The following is a 14,363-nucleotide window of genomic DNA, read 5'->3' as shown; positions in this document are numbered from 1 at the left end:
ATCTTTTTTTTTTAATACATGTTGTACAATATGCCTTTTAGTAGATTTCCACAGTCACTCGTGAGTTCTGATAAAAACCTATACACACCACACAACGTGCATCCGACAACGTCCTTGTTGTTATTGATGCATTCTCCTGCTGCTGTTGGCCACCCCAAGACAGTCTACGGTAGGTACCAAGTTCCACCCTCCGGGTTCTATTTATTAGGGGAACGATGAAAGTATTTTGAGGGTGAAATACGCCGTTTTTCATTATGTGTGTCTCCAGCAAAACTACAGAAAATTCAAGTCTGGCGTCTGGTATATATAAAACTAATAAAACAAACACATAATTGGTCGACAACGTTAAAAGCAGATGGATAAAAAACAACCAATAATCAATTTCAGAATACAAAGATATAATGAAATTGAGAAACAAATAATTTGCAGTAAAATAAATCGTACATGGGGTGAAAACACTATACGGTGAAGAGTGTTTTACATCATATTACTTCTATGGAGTATATTATATCACACTTATCTGACCCAATCTAATAATCGGCGAGACCATAAAATTCAAATTTGAAATCCAACAAACAATTGAGTTTTGTTGTGTGTGAATTTGTACCCAATGTTTCATAATTACGAACACAACAAAACTTTATCATTTTTTCATTGTTTCAACAACAAATTTCAAAACTTATTAAATATATGTAATCGGAGTTAAGCAAGTTACTCAACATATTGTAACCGGTTACAAATTATAATTTGCGTTGCAACTAATAACAAGTTACATACATAAAGGATATTTGACATCTAGTTATAATTAGGCGTTCAGTTGTATAATATTAACATAATTAATCAAAATGTAATCCAGATTAGTCCAACCTATCATGATTTTGGGATAACAGTGAAAATGTCAAGTTGAATTTTATTAAAAATAAATTATTCGTAATTAATTAACCTAACTGAAATATCATGAATGTATATTTTTTATTTTATATTCTATACTATTATGTTATTTAACTGTAAAAATATACTTTTTTATTTTCTATTAATGTTTGAAAGAAACTTAGCATTCGATGTTATACATTTAACATTTATATGACAATTTTAAATTGTTTCGAAGTCTTCCATTTATTTTTCAAGTTATAATTTTAAGAACTTTACCTTACACTATAATAATAGTAAGTATACGAGCATTATTAGGAACTAAATATTATGAAAACAATTTCAAAATTAACTTAAAAAATAGATAACATGTATTATTATCACAAATGTTAATGAACCGCGCATCAGGACTTTGTACCATCACAAGTTATATATAATAGTGAATAAGTACCTAATCTAATTAAGCCAAGTTGTATACTATTTCAAATGCGTGTTTTGAATATTTGTATTATTATTATTGTTGTTGTTGATGTCAGGCGTAATGTTTATATGATAGTAGTAAGTATATTATTATTGTCAATTGTCATAAGCGAAGTGATTCGTTATTTAATTACGGTTTATAGAATGTATGTAAATGTGTGTTTATTTTTCTGTGCATGGAAATTTTTAGCACATAATAATTATTAAACGGTATTCTCTATTTTGCTAAACATATGACTTACTTCACTAATTTTGATTTCTAGTTACATGTTTTGGGCATATAATATTTTCACTAGCTGTGATACTTAATTTATTTAGTGTAAAATTAATATTGTGGTAAAGAAAACAAGTTAATCTTTTTGACAGGCTTTGTCTTCATTTAAAAATAATAATAAGATAAGACAAAGTATGTGATAAGTGGGTACTTGTATACTTATATACTTAAACTAAAAAAATATATAGTATAGAAAAAATTATAATTTTTTTTTCTTCAAATTTTTAAACTATCATCGCTGAAAATAAATGTAACAAACATAATATTATTAACACTACCTAATTATTATTAATGATTTCCACTACAATAAAAGAATGGTTATAATTATTATTTTTACCGACCTAAGTTAAATGACCAATATATGTTTTTAATATTTAAGGTTACTTAAATCAAACTCATCTCAATAAATTAATAATAATTCGAAATAAAAAAGGTATTAGTTGACACAACTGTGAAACACTCTAGACTTAATTAGTTCGGATTGAAAAATATAAAAAGCCGTGTCTTTGAACTTCATTTTTGGAAGAACCTATCTTGATTCTTCTGGATGAAGTTTCGAACAACTATAGTTAAATATCAAATTAGCTTTCCTCGGTTACTGTAATTTCAGCTTTATAGTTAAGTATTATGGACAAAACATTGCCCATACCTTATTTCTTAAATATTATTATTATTGTTATAGATAAACGGTTCGTTGTTGACTCAACACGTTATATGATGTGTACTTTACTAATGTATACAATACACACACTCACACAACACACGGTCATAAACCGCACTATAAATCTTTCACCGTTGCCAAAACGATATTATTCGCCAACAGTGAACCTAATTGTTTGAACAGACAAGGCATTTTCTCTCTCTATATCTCTCTGTCGACCAACGCAGAGCGCACTGCCCCCGTTAATAGTAGTTCACACACCGAATGATTTAATTATTGTCTTTACCGTATTTATCAGCAGTGTAGTGCTAGCGAGTGACTCATTTGATCTTATTAATAAATAATAATATATAGCCCGTAGGCGTGAGCAAGTACTCGTTAAGCCAATATATACCACAATCACTCCCCACACGAATAAGTATGGAACAAAGCCAATTAGACGGTTGAGCCGTTTAACACCTTCGCAAAATCCACGACCGTTAACGCTACACAAAAACTTACATAACACTGAAATGATGACACATAATTACAACAGATAAAAAGTACTTTTACCGTACAAAAATATACCGCTCGTATACAGAGGTATTACCAGCAAACGAGTACGTAGCGAATGGTGGATACAGCGAATAGATTCAAAAATCCAAGAATGAAAACAACCAGTAACCCTTTAAAATAACAAAAAGTCCAATTTAGTTAAATTTTCATAGGTATGCACTGTGCGTTCATAAGACCAATAAAAATTAAACTCACAATATGTATGTACAATAAATTTAACCACTAAATTGTTAACGACAAAAAAATTACCGAGTTCAATCCAAGAACAAACCAACTAGCTAAAGGAACAATATGAAGTGATTTATAAGAAAACGGGACTCGCGCACGATTCTCGATCGGATCGACATGGCCGCCGACACAATAATTATAGTTAGGTCTTATACCGTCTTGTCGTGAACGATAATACTTAAAGTATTGTACCTTGAAGTCAATTATAATTATTGCACGGTAAACGACGTGTTTTTAAGTATAGCCGCGAACTGACACGATTTCCTGCGGGCAATGGAGATGAACATAACTTGTGTTCGACAGTTTTACATGATAGCTAAAAAACAAAATTTTAAAAAACCAGCACGTCCATTCACTGACAGTATTTGGACAATTGAATGATAGTAATCATTGATCAATGTTTACAACAATGTGGCATCCGTTTTTTTTTTGGAGCACCTAAACTAATCCACCCACTTTTTCTTGACTTGGGTTATCTTAGTACAATGTACACAGTACATGCTAATTTTGCGCATGGGACGCAAACAGATTTGGGCGATTATTTTTTGTATCCTATTTTATGTGTCTTATTATAGAGACATGACTCCTTTTAAAAATAGGCTTTTTAATTAGAACAAAAAGAGCTAAAATTTAGGATATAATTTAATCCTATTTTTAAGTAGGTAAATACATATTTATTTGATTTTTCATGAGTTTTAACTTAAAAACAATTGTTTGTTTCAATTATTATCTAAATAATAATTATTTGACTTAATAATTGAAATGTGTTGAAGTTCATTTTTATATGTTATTAAGTTCGTTCTACTACAAAATTAATGAGCTACGAGTTAAAAAGTTGCTAATGAGAAAAAAATAATGTGAAAGTTACAAAGATTCTGATTTGTGTAACTTTGTACTTTTAATGTTACTGTTCAGTTTTGCTTTGTTTAATTTCTCGGATACAAATAGTACACTTTCAAACATTAAAATTATTATGGTTAATGTTTAGCTCAGTATAAAAACTAGATAATAATATGTATGATGACAATTTTTCGTTTGTAATCGCAAAACGAAAAACACAATAATTATAGTCATTAAGTATAGTTTAAAAAAATATTTTTGTTTAAGATGCCCGGTTTTTTTTTTATAGGTTCTTATAATTGATCAAAGATCTAAACTATACTGAATATGATGCAAAAATAACCTTGGCCGCTTGATTTTAATACATGTATATGTTTATAAAACATATACTTGTATATGAGTGCGTCATTGCTGCTGTTTATCAGTTCCTCTAAAAAAAAATGACTACCGTTAGATATTTAAGTGCCGGAAATTACTATGGAGAGACAACAAATTAACTTTTAAAGTGCATAATAAAATAGGTGACTGTACTGTAATATTATGTACATTGCAGTTCATCGTCGTCGAATGCACATCACTTGACTATATTGAAAAGTGAAAACGTTTTTTGAACTATTCTTCGTTTTGTGTCACAGTTTTAAAGCGGGATAAGTACGTTCACCGCCGCCAAAGTGGCGGTTTTGTGTAAAAACGTCTTCGGTCGTCGTAAAACGATTAAAATGTCAGTTGCAGTACATATTATTATGATAATTTAAGCAAGTTGATCGGAAAAGAGAAACTTGCTCCCCGCTTCCCCGACCATTTTTAAACGACAACCGACAGATTATAATATCCTCCTTTTCGAAGAAATTCAACATAAAAACTATCTCTGTTCGGTCGCCGTTAAAAAACATAATAATATTACACTTTACCATAAACAAACGTTTGACAATGGAAACGACACACCAGGCACACGGTTTGGCTTGTTTTTTATTTTTACCCAGTAACAATAGAATTAACCGAGTATCGTTCCAGAGATAACCTTTGACCTGAATTATTATTTTGTAGAGTCGAGGGCAATGTGGGGTGGTGCTTGAGTGTATACAAAAGGTTTACCTGAAATATATTATACTATTGTGTATAGTATAGTAGGCACGGTGTACGGCCAGTCCGAACAAATGCATACCTACTTATAATGTAAACCGACGATAAACCGTACACTTACAGAGATTAAAATGCAATTTGTGTCGACCAGACTTACTGTATAGATACCGACCACAAATCTACAAGTGAAAAACGCGTTTGTATTTTCAAGGTGTCTCCAACGGTGGCTATTTATTATACAGATATATTATTATTAAAACTAGTTAATCGTTTGTGACTGCAACTATAAAATTACCAACTTCCATTTTATAATTTATCATTACTACCATTTAAAACAGTACACCTATTATTATTGTTTACTATAGTTTTTGTGTATTGTGATTTGTGTGACGTTATCACATTCACAGCGATACGACCACCACCATATTTTGTACACTATTGCAAATGGTTGTGCATTTTACAACATCATATTAGGGTCATTCCATTTGCAACGATCAGTATAATAATTTTAATTTATACGACGAATTTTGCTTTGACTGGATATGAAATTATAGTTTTTACACTGACATCATTTAGGACATATTCGATAGTATAAATAGGTTCCAAAAATGTTGGAGACGAGGGGATAAGGGTCATTTGTAAATTTAAAACTAACAAATAAAAATACAATTACAATTTCCTTCTATCATTACATTACACCTTAGACGTAATGACTTCAGGTTTATATTTTAGAAACCTTATTATTCTCAAATCGATTAGTTCCACATTTTTAATTGAAAACGCGAAGACGGTTAAACAATTGGGTTTTTTTTTTATTTGCGATTCAAGTAGATAATATATATTTTCTCAAATGTTTAGCGATACACTTAATGTACTTTAAATAACGTATATGGGTGTTTGTTTTCTGAATGTTTAGAACTGGGGACAGACAAAAAGCGATTAGAAAAAAACTGAATGCGTCTTTTTGCGTTTTAAATTAAAGATAATAACTTCGGGTTTGCATAGAAATAAATATTTTATATAAAATATAAGATAAAAATAATTATTTTATCTCATAGAGTTTTAGATTTCAAAGTGAAAATCCGCTGAACAAAACTTCTTTATAATGAAAAAAAAAAACAGTTGGTGCAATAATCGAAATACAAGTGTATATTGTTGTGTTGCTTTCACATCATAATATAATGTTTATAATATTAACAAAAGCAGTGTTGTTTTTTTCAAATGATACCAAATCGTATTGGGCACCTGTACTTTATAACAACGACGATTTCAAACTACCCGACACGCTTGTGCACGTTAACATATTATACACACAAAGCGTTATAGTAACAACAAACATAGACCAGATGTTTTTTAACATTTTTTTATTTTAATTTCTTGCTTCTCGCTTTTTAGAGTCCCAACATAGTAGAGTCACATAAAACGACGTGTCTTTTAAAAAGATAACACTATCTTTTACATAAAAAAAACATACTAACGGGCGGAGTCAATAATTACTACCGAGTTAATAGGCCTACTATACGGTGAAGTTTTTTCGGATTTTTTCCTTGTTCGTTACACAGCTGTGAAAAATAATTATTGAAATAATTAAATGCATATTGGTATACCGACAACGACAACGATAACGTTCCAAAAGCAACGGGTTTAGCTGCGTGGAAAATACATTCCGACGGATCTTATCTAAAGCAGTCCGGAATGTTATTCTCGCTTATCACGTTATTATTGAACTATTAAACGTCGGCGAAAGAAATAATAATAATAAAAAAAAAAAATACAGAACGTTTCTAAAGTCATCGAACTAAACGTATAATTACATTTTATAATCAGTTAGAGATGTAGTTACAGATGCCCATTCACTGTCCAATCAGTGTTGGCCAAAAATAAAAAACAAACCACGTTCTCCGGTTCTACGAATATAAATGAAAAAATTCGATATAAGTACACCAGTTGAGCTCGTTGAAAACCCAAAACTATGTACTTAATTCGTATTTTGTCTGAGTCAATATATTTTAACTAATACAAAACTTCATTCCCAGCGAAGTATTTAAATAAAAAGCGTAAAATAATGGCCGAGTTTTAATCCGCCACTACAGTAATACAGTACAAGTACTAAATGTAATTACAGTTTTGTAGATGTATATTCGAATAAAAAGTTTGATTAATGTGTACTTTTGGTATCGCTGTTTGAAGTAAAACTATGGGACAACTTTTAATTTCAAAGGGGGGAGAGTGCTATTGTTTTCGGAGTCACTGGTATCTGTGAAGCCATTAAGGCACTTGGGATTATCTTGGAGCATTAACTTTATTCAGAGAGCTGTAGGATGTTAACAACAATGCCCGCATGACTGTTTTGGAATTATTAGCAGTAGTCGTCCGCCCACGCTGTTATTAAAAAACATAATTTAGGTTATTATATTTGTCTATTGTCGTACCTACTGTTGCAGAGGTTATGTAAAAAAAACAGAAAGCTGACGGTATGGCCAAAGAACGTTGTATAATTAAAATTCATACTTGATATTTCCTTTTTTTTGTGTGAATCACCCTACTATTGAACATCAGCAATTTCGAAAATATCTATATTTTATTTACTTTAACCTAACTGCTAACAGGGTACCAATTGTTGGGTGACAAATCATTTGCTAATAGTTTTGTTTTTATTTATTTTTAACGACAGAATGACAACAACATTTGTGTAGGTATAAGACACTATATTTGTCGTCACAAAATCAACATTTTGTGACGACGTTATCATCATCTGATGACGTTATCATCAGTTAGACTTTAGATCATGTTTGGAAGAATACCACTTGGTAAACAAAGTTAGGTAAAAGGGAGTTTTATATGTTTTTTAAATAAACGGGGAAAAGTAATTATGGTATAGTGTCGCATATTAAATTAATATTAATAGTCAAAATATTTGTGATAAGAGATGAACAAGTATCATTGTATCAACCTGATACTAGACGTATCAATAATTCTCAATTAAACGGTATCGAGAAGTAAATGTATAAGGTGCGTTATGTTTTATGGATGTGCCAAGATTTCGTACCTTGTTTTATGCCATGAGATATTTGTACAAGGAAAAAAATTTTGTATTTCAAACTCGATATATTGTGTGGACATATACTTTTAACTTCGACGCGAAGGTGAAAAAGATATTGGTTTTGTCTGTGGAAATTGTTGTTTTCCATTTTGACACGTGGAATGACCCTATATATATATATGTAAGCAGAGGATAATCCACGTTAATCTCTTGCTGTATACTATCCTATTAGGTCTAAAGAAAGCCGGCTGGTTTCGATTTCTTTTTACACTTTTTTTTTAGGTTTTCCTCGTGTCTACCGATAGGTCATGGGTGCTGACTGCTGACTTGGACGACGGCAGAATGCGGTCAAACGGGTTTTGCAGTAGTGGTGGTGTTGCCCTCCACCCTTCCCTTGCCCTCGTTAACACGACTTGGGCGACACCACCCGGTCGAGTAGGTAAACACATGCTACCATTAATACCAGAATATACCAGAACCGCTGTTCAGGTTAGATCCCTTTGGGGTCGTCTCGTACTTTCCCTGCGTTTGCCGCCTTTTTTTTTACACACACACAATAAAACCGACAGTTATACTATTATCTTGTTCTTATCACACGGCGTTATCTCGGACGACTTACCTGTCAGCGGGATGAACACGATTCCCGGACCACGGCGGTCACATGATGTTTTCCAGGCCTGGTCGTCGGCAAAACGAAAACTCGGTTGAACACAAAATAATAAACGTCTTCGTTGTTATTATATTTTATTAATAATACACACACACGCACACAGCCGTATTGTTGTTATTGTTACGAGCGGCGCACTAATAACACTAAACACGGATGCGGACGAGCTGCACACAACGATGGAACACGCGCGACGTCTGACACGGATGACGGTCACCGCGCGCACTACTGACTACTGGTAATATATCCAAACTGAGTCTGAACTCGCCGATGAACGGTGCCGGCCACGGCGGCGGACCGATGGGGCGTCCGTGCTTGTTGTTGACGTTCGGCGGATTCCGGTTCCCAACGGTGGACGCGCCATCTACCGGACAACCGCCGAGTTCCCGGTTATCCGGTTGACTCGAGCTGCCCTCCTACGGCAGCTGTTTGTTAACCGGGAACAGGACGTCTATGGGAGGGAGTAAAATGGCGAACAGCCGCTGTGGTCTCAAAACCTAACCTAACCTAACCGTAACGGTGTTTGGTTAGGTTAGCTATCGACGCAGGATATTATATTATATCATAATAAACTATGTAGATTTCTATCAAATAAGAATGGAAGTCGACGTACACCGTTTTTATGGGATTCAATTGTGTATATAAAATAATAAATAAATTATAAATGTATACATCTGTGATTTTGCGTTATCAACTTAACTTATAGTCATTTATTGTTATAAGCATATTTTCATATGATAAGATTCTAATTCCTACAAAGACGGCGAAAAATGGTAACTTCAAATATCTCTATTGGCTTCGTGTACACTTAGTAATCTAGTTTATTATTTAAATATGATATATCTGTGACTATGAAGACAAAAACCTGATTCGATTACGCCGAGCTCTATCAGTATACGTGAACTGAAGGCATTTTGTTCATTATTAATCTATAGTTTAAGTTCTCCGAAGAGTTTTCCAAGAATGTTCAGCGTGTTTCGTACTAACTCGCGTTTTTTTTTTAAATTACGGTCTACTTATAATGCGTACTCACATGATTTTGTATAATATATAATGCATAAATCCTAATAAGAACCTATAAATCCATATTTTTGTCTAAACACCAAACATTAATTGCTGGGCTAATGTTAATAAAATATTATTAGGTAATTTAATTATGTTCTTACTCCATCGAGTATACTTAAGTAAACTGGTACGATAAAATACAAAAAATAATATCAAATTCCACCATATCGTTTAGACATGAAATATGTTAATATAGTTTGGCCTTTTATAATAAAACTATATTCAATTATTGTTAAGCTATTAAGTTTTATTTAATTATAAATGAATTTTCTAAATTATTTATTTTTTATTCTAAAATATCAGGTTTTTTTTTTAATTTATTTATATGGGACCCGGTGGGATGTCATATGAACTACTATGAGGTGTGCGGTTTCATGGGCTCCTGGTCTCGCCGGATCTTATATGGGACGTAAGCGCCATGTTTTGACTGTGCACCGTGTAAATGCTATGAATCACAAATAGGTAGCATGAGACCCTGGTATGCTTCATGCAATCAAACAACACTAAAAGCAACACAATAGTTCCATCATATCAGCTGTGTTTCGTTTATAAAATAAAAAAATTACTTTTTCTTTTAAATAATACGAATGTTATCTTTTATCATATTATTATCGTTTTCTTCCAAACAGAATCGAAAAAAAAATGTATTTATCAAATTTTTTCTACCCGCTCAGCGCTCTAGACAATATACGGATTGACTATATTTTTCTGTTTTAACGACATATTCTGGTGAATTCATAAGTTATCAATAATTGAAGGTTTGAGTAACATTTCTTGTAAAATATTTTTTATAGAATGAATAAAACTTATATATATAAAAGTATTAGATACATTACAAAATATTATAACAGTTGAATGCGTGTTGTGCTTAAAATGTTTAATTTTTTTGAATATATATATTGATTAAAATGTTGCCTCCTGAACAGTTTTGAAATTATCAGTTAATACCTTTATCCACTCACCCTTTCAATTATGTAGTTATATAAGTTGCGGCTAATAAAATAAAAAATAAACAATGCAAAACGTCATACTATGTATTTTATATCTCACAATTGTTAGAATGCAAGTATCTTGACGAACAAGAAACGTAATAAAAAAGAGTATTTGAAGTACGTATTTATATACCTACTTGTGTTTTAAATACTGTCCATCCTTGTCAGTTGTCTATAAAAATATTAATAGTAATATTTCATTGAAGCTGAAAACTTTTTTAATATTGTCAACATATTTAATTCTACATCATGTTTTGGCAAGAAATCAAATCTTCTTATTGCAATGGTTAATTACAACAATTATTTTAGTTGTAATTACGGTCTGAGACGAGAAATTCACTAAAATTATACTAGATTACATTTAAAAAAAAATTTTTTTTTTATTTGAGATTCTGATTATGTGCAATATATCTTGAGAATTACATATGACTAAACAATAGATAAATGGCTAATACAAATAAATAAAAATAAAACAAAACTTGACAAGATTACAACATTATTAAATTATATCAGTTATTCCATTGTTTTGTATCCCACAATAATAATAATAATTATTATCAGTAATTTTTAAATTCTAGAAAGACAAAAAGGTAACATAGTATTCTTACATACTATTATAGCAGGTCCATTTTTGTGATTTGAGTTTTTACTCTGAGAAAGTTTTTACAGGGGATTACATAAAACCATAATAACCTATTTAATTTCACTGGGAATTTAGGAATAGCCGAGGCAACATAACGCTCCAACTTCAATGTTTAGTTATAATTTTATTTAAAACGTTTCAAACCATAAAAATATGAATGAATAATAGAAATTAGAAATGTTTTTTCTATTTTAGAATCCGCCCATAATCTTCAGACATCCTAATGATAATATTGTCTAAAAAATTACGTTGCACTATTGAATGATTTATGGAAATTAATATAGTAGCCCTTTTTTTACTGTAGAAATAATTTCATTCCATTTTCAATACAATATATCCTTACTCAATTATATCGCTTATCCTACATTATACAGTACCTAACTGTAAGTAGTTATGTTTGATTATTGTTAGTTAGTGACGTTGTAATTATTGTGATTATACTTGAACATACAATAAAAATAGGTATGGTCGAATGATATGGTTGTAACAAATGGCAACCGAAAGTGACGGATTCCAATTTCCAATGTTGTTATGCGGGTTTAAGGTCAAAGCGTCAGTCTGGTCAGATGAAAGTTAATTTCGTAAAAAATAGCGGCGGCTTGACGTGTACAAGCAAACTATAGACGTTATATTTTTTATGTGCTATTAAAAACTGCCAACTTTTTTATTGAGTTGCTATAATAAACCGACCAATAGTATTAGATAAAATAATAATATTGTTTTATCGCATACGACGTATTATTATTTGACTTAATTGAAATAAACAAAATTAATTTGATAAATGGGGATTTAAAAAAAACAGCAACAAGGCCAATTTATATTATAAATATGTTGTTCACTTTTTTGTTTATGTCGGTAATTTTTTTTTCTCAATTTTATTACTTGTGTTATTTACGTCGTAAAAGAAATACACATAATATAAATACGCATCTAAACGATGTATAATTATTCTGATGTTTGTTTAAATAAAAACTCAAATAATAAATATAGTTTTATTTGAATAAAGATTGAAATAATCATTTTTATTTAAACTGATTTAAATAACCAATAAATTGATCTAAATACATTTTAAATTACTCATTAAAATAACTCTGTTCATAAATAATAAAAAAAAATAACCTAAATATTTATTTATAACTATTAGAAAAAATATAACTAAGTAGTAGGTACATAATTGTTTACACTTATTACAAGCTGCATTATGTAAGTAGGTATTAAAAAAAATAAAAGTTTTAATATACAATCATTTGTAAGTCATAATATGAGTATGCTAAATATTAAATTTTTTTAAACAGTGAACAATTATAAAAAAAAACTGTTTGGCCATCAAAACAAAAATGTACCAATAAATTCATAACTTATTATTTATTATATAATTCAAAACTTTTTAGGGTTTTCGCTAATATTAATATTAGTAAGCTTAGAAATATTATCAATTTAAACACATAATATCATAAAATCTAAACGTACATTGGAGACTGTCCACGTTTCTCAATAATTCCACTATTTATGTAAAAGCCAAAAAGTATTTGTTATTAACTTTCTAAACAGTATTTTTTACTTAATCATCATCATAAATTATAATAGGTGTATTTAAGTAGTACACTTGTTGTTTTTATCCAATAAATTCCTATTTAAAGACTAAAGTGAAATTTATCCAACAAAACAATTGTATTATTTCAATAACTTTACATAGTTCAGTTAAACTGCTGATCAGGTAAAAAAACCATATATTTTTTGTAAAATTAGTTTTAAACGAAGTAAGTGTGATCTTTTTTTGTTATTTTATTGTGATTAACACTTGACATTATTTTTGGTGGCCTCGTTGTAAAATTAAATACACTTTATAAACAATATCCAATAGCTTATAGAAAACAATATTATTTTCTCTGTGTATATAGCTAATGTTATTATAATAGTACACAAAAGACGCTGTGGCCACTAGAGGAGTGTTTTTTTATTATTAGTTATATTGTTATTATTAATAATTATATGAAAACCAAAAGTTTGTTTTCGTACCATCGAAAATAAATTGTTTTTTAAAGCATAATACTAAGACATACAAAATGCTCATAAAAAATACTAGTTAAAAAATTATAATTTCCTCCCTAAAAATGGAATATGTATCGGTGTCATTTTTTATGGCTTAAACTGCTTTTTAATGTTAATTTCTCTAGAGTAAAATACTATTATTTATAATTATAGTTTCATTATTGAAAGCAGTTTCGTAGATCAAACGGATATAAAAGTAATTACTCGTTAATTAATATTTAGTAGTTTATTCGATTGAATGGACAAAAAACAAGAATTTAACATCGAAATCCAATAAACAAATGATGTTTGGGTAAAACGACACTGAAGTTCTGGTAATACATATATATATAAAAATATAATTTTGAGTATAAAAATTTTATAACGATTTACAGAAATTTAATCAATTAAATTACTTCTTATAAACGACTTCGAGTTACCAACCCAAGCGACATAGAAATGTTTTTAACGATTTAAAAATATATTAGAAATAGATTTTACAGTTAAAATGATTGCTAATTAAACAACGACTCCTTTGTTAAAACATATTTATACAATATTATTTACATATTTAGTTAATGGTTAACGAATATTTAGAAACTTGTCGTTTTTTTTTTATTATACACATATGATTAAAACATAATTACACAATAAAACAGGATTAAAACATAAAAACATATTTGGAAAAACAATATTTATTTTAAATTTTTGTTTATTTTTTAAAGTTCTAATGGTTTTTCATTCGTTTAAAATTCGTAATTTCTTTCTAATCGGTACAAAACATAGTGTAAATATAAAATAATGACCGATGTCGGTTTACAACGGTTCTTCGTATATTTAAAATACAATTATGAGCTCGCTCATTGTATCTGATTCGTGATTTATTGTGGGTCATGACTGTCACGCAAAATCAATTTCATGACTGATGAGC

At 30.0% G+C, this 14,363-nt stretch overlaps 1 protein-coding gene across 1 annotated transcript in view; it reads right to left on the bottom strand.

The window, feature by feature from the left end:
• The window catches only part of LOC126833954 (titin-like), a 28,928-nt gene extending 19,964 nt beyond the window's left edge, over nucleotides 1-8,964 (bottom strand). Inside the window, exon 1 of the mRNA XM_050565562.1 lies at nucleotides 8,654-8,964. The gene's annotated coding sequence lies outside the window, so the exon portion shown is untranslated. The remainder of the gene's footprint in view (nucleotides 1-8,653) is intronic.
• Between the last annotated feature and the right edge of the window lie 5,399 nt (nucleotides 8,965-14,363).

The sequence above is a fragment of the Adelges cooleyi genome, unplaced genomic scaffold, assembly GCF_023614345.1.
Source record: "Adelges cooleyi isolate 19-005CV unplaced genomic scaffold, UGA_ACOO_1.1 ACOO_flye_CR_arks_rails_tigmint_CR_PRNA_2, whole genome shotgun sequence".
NCBI lineage: Eukaryota > Metazoa > Arthropoda > Insecta > Hemiptera > Adelgidae > Adelges > Adelges cooleyi.
Note: the sequence above shows the minus strand (reverse complement) of the source record. Positions and strands in the feature narration are given on the sequence as shown.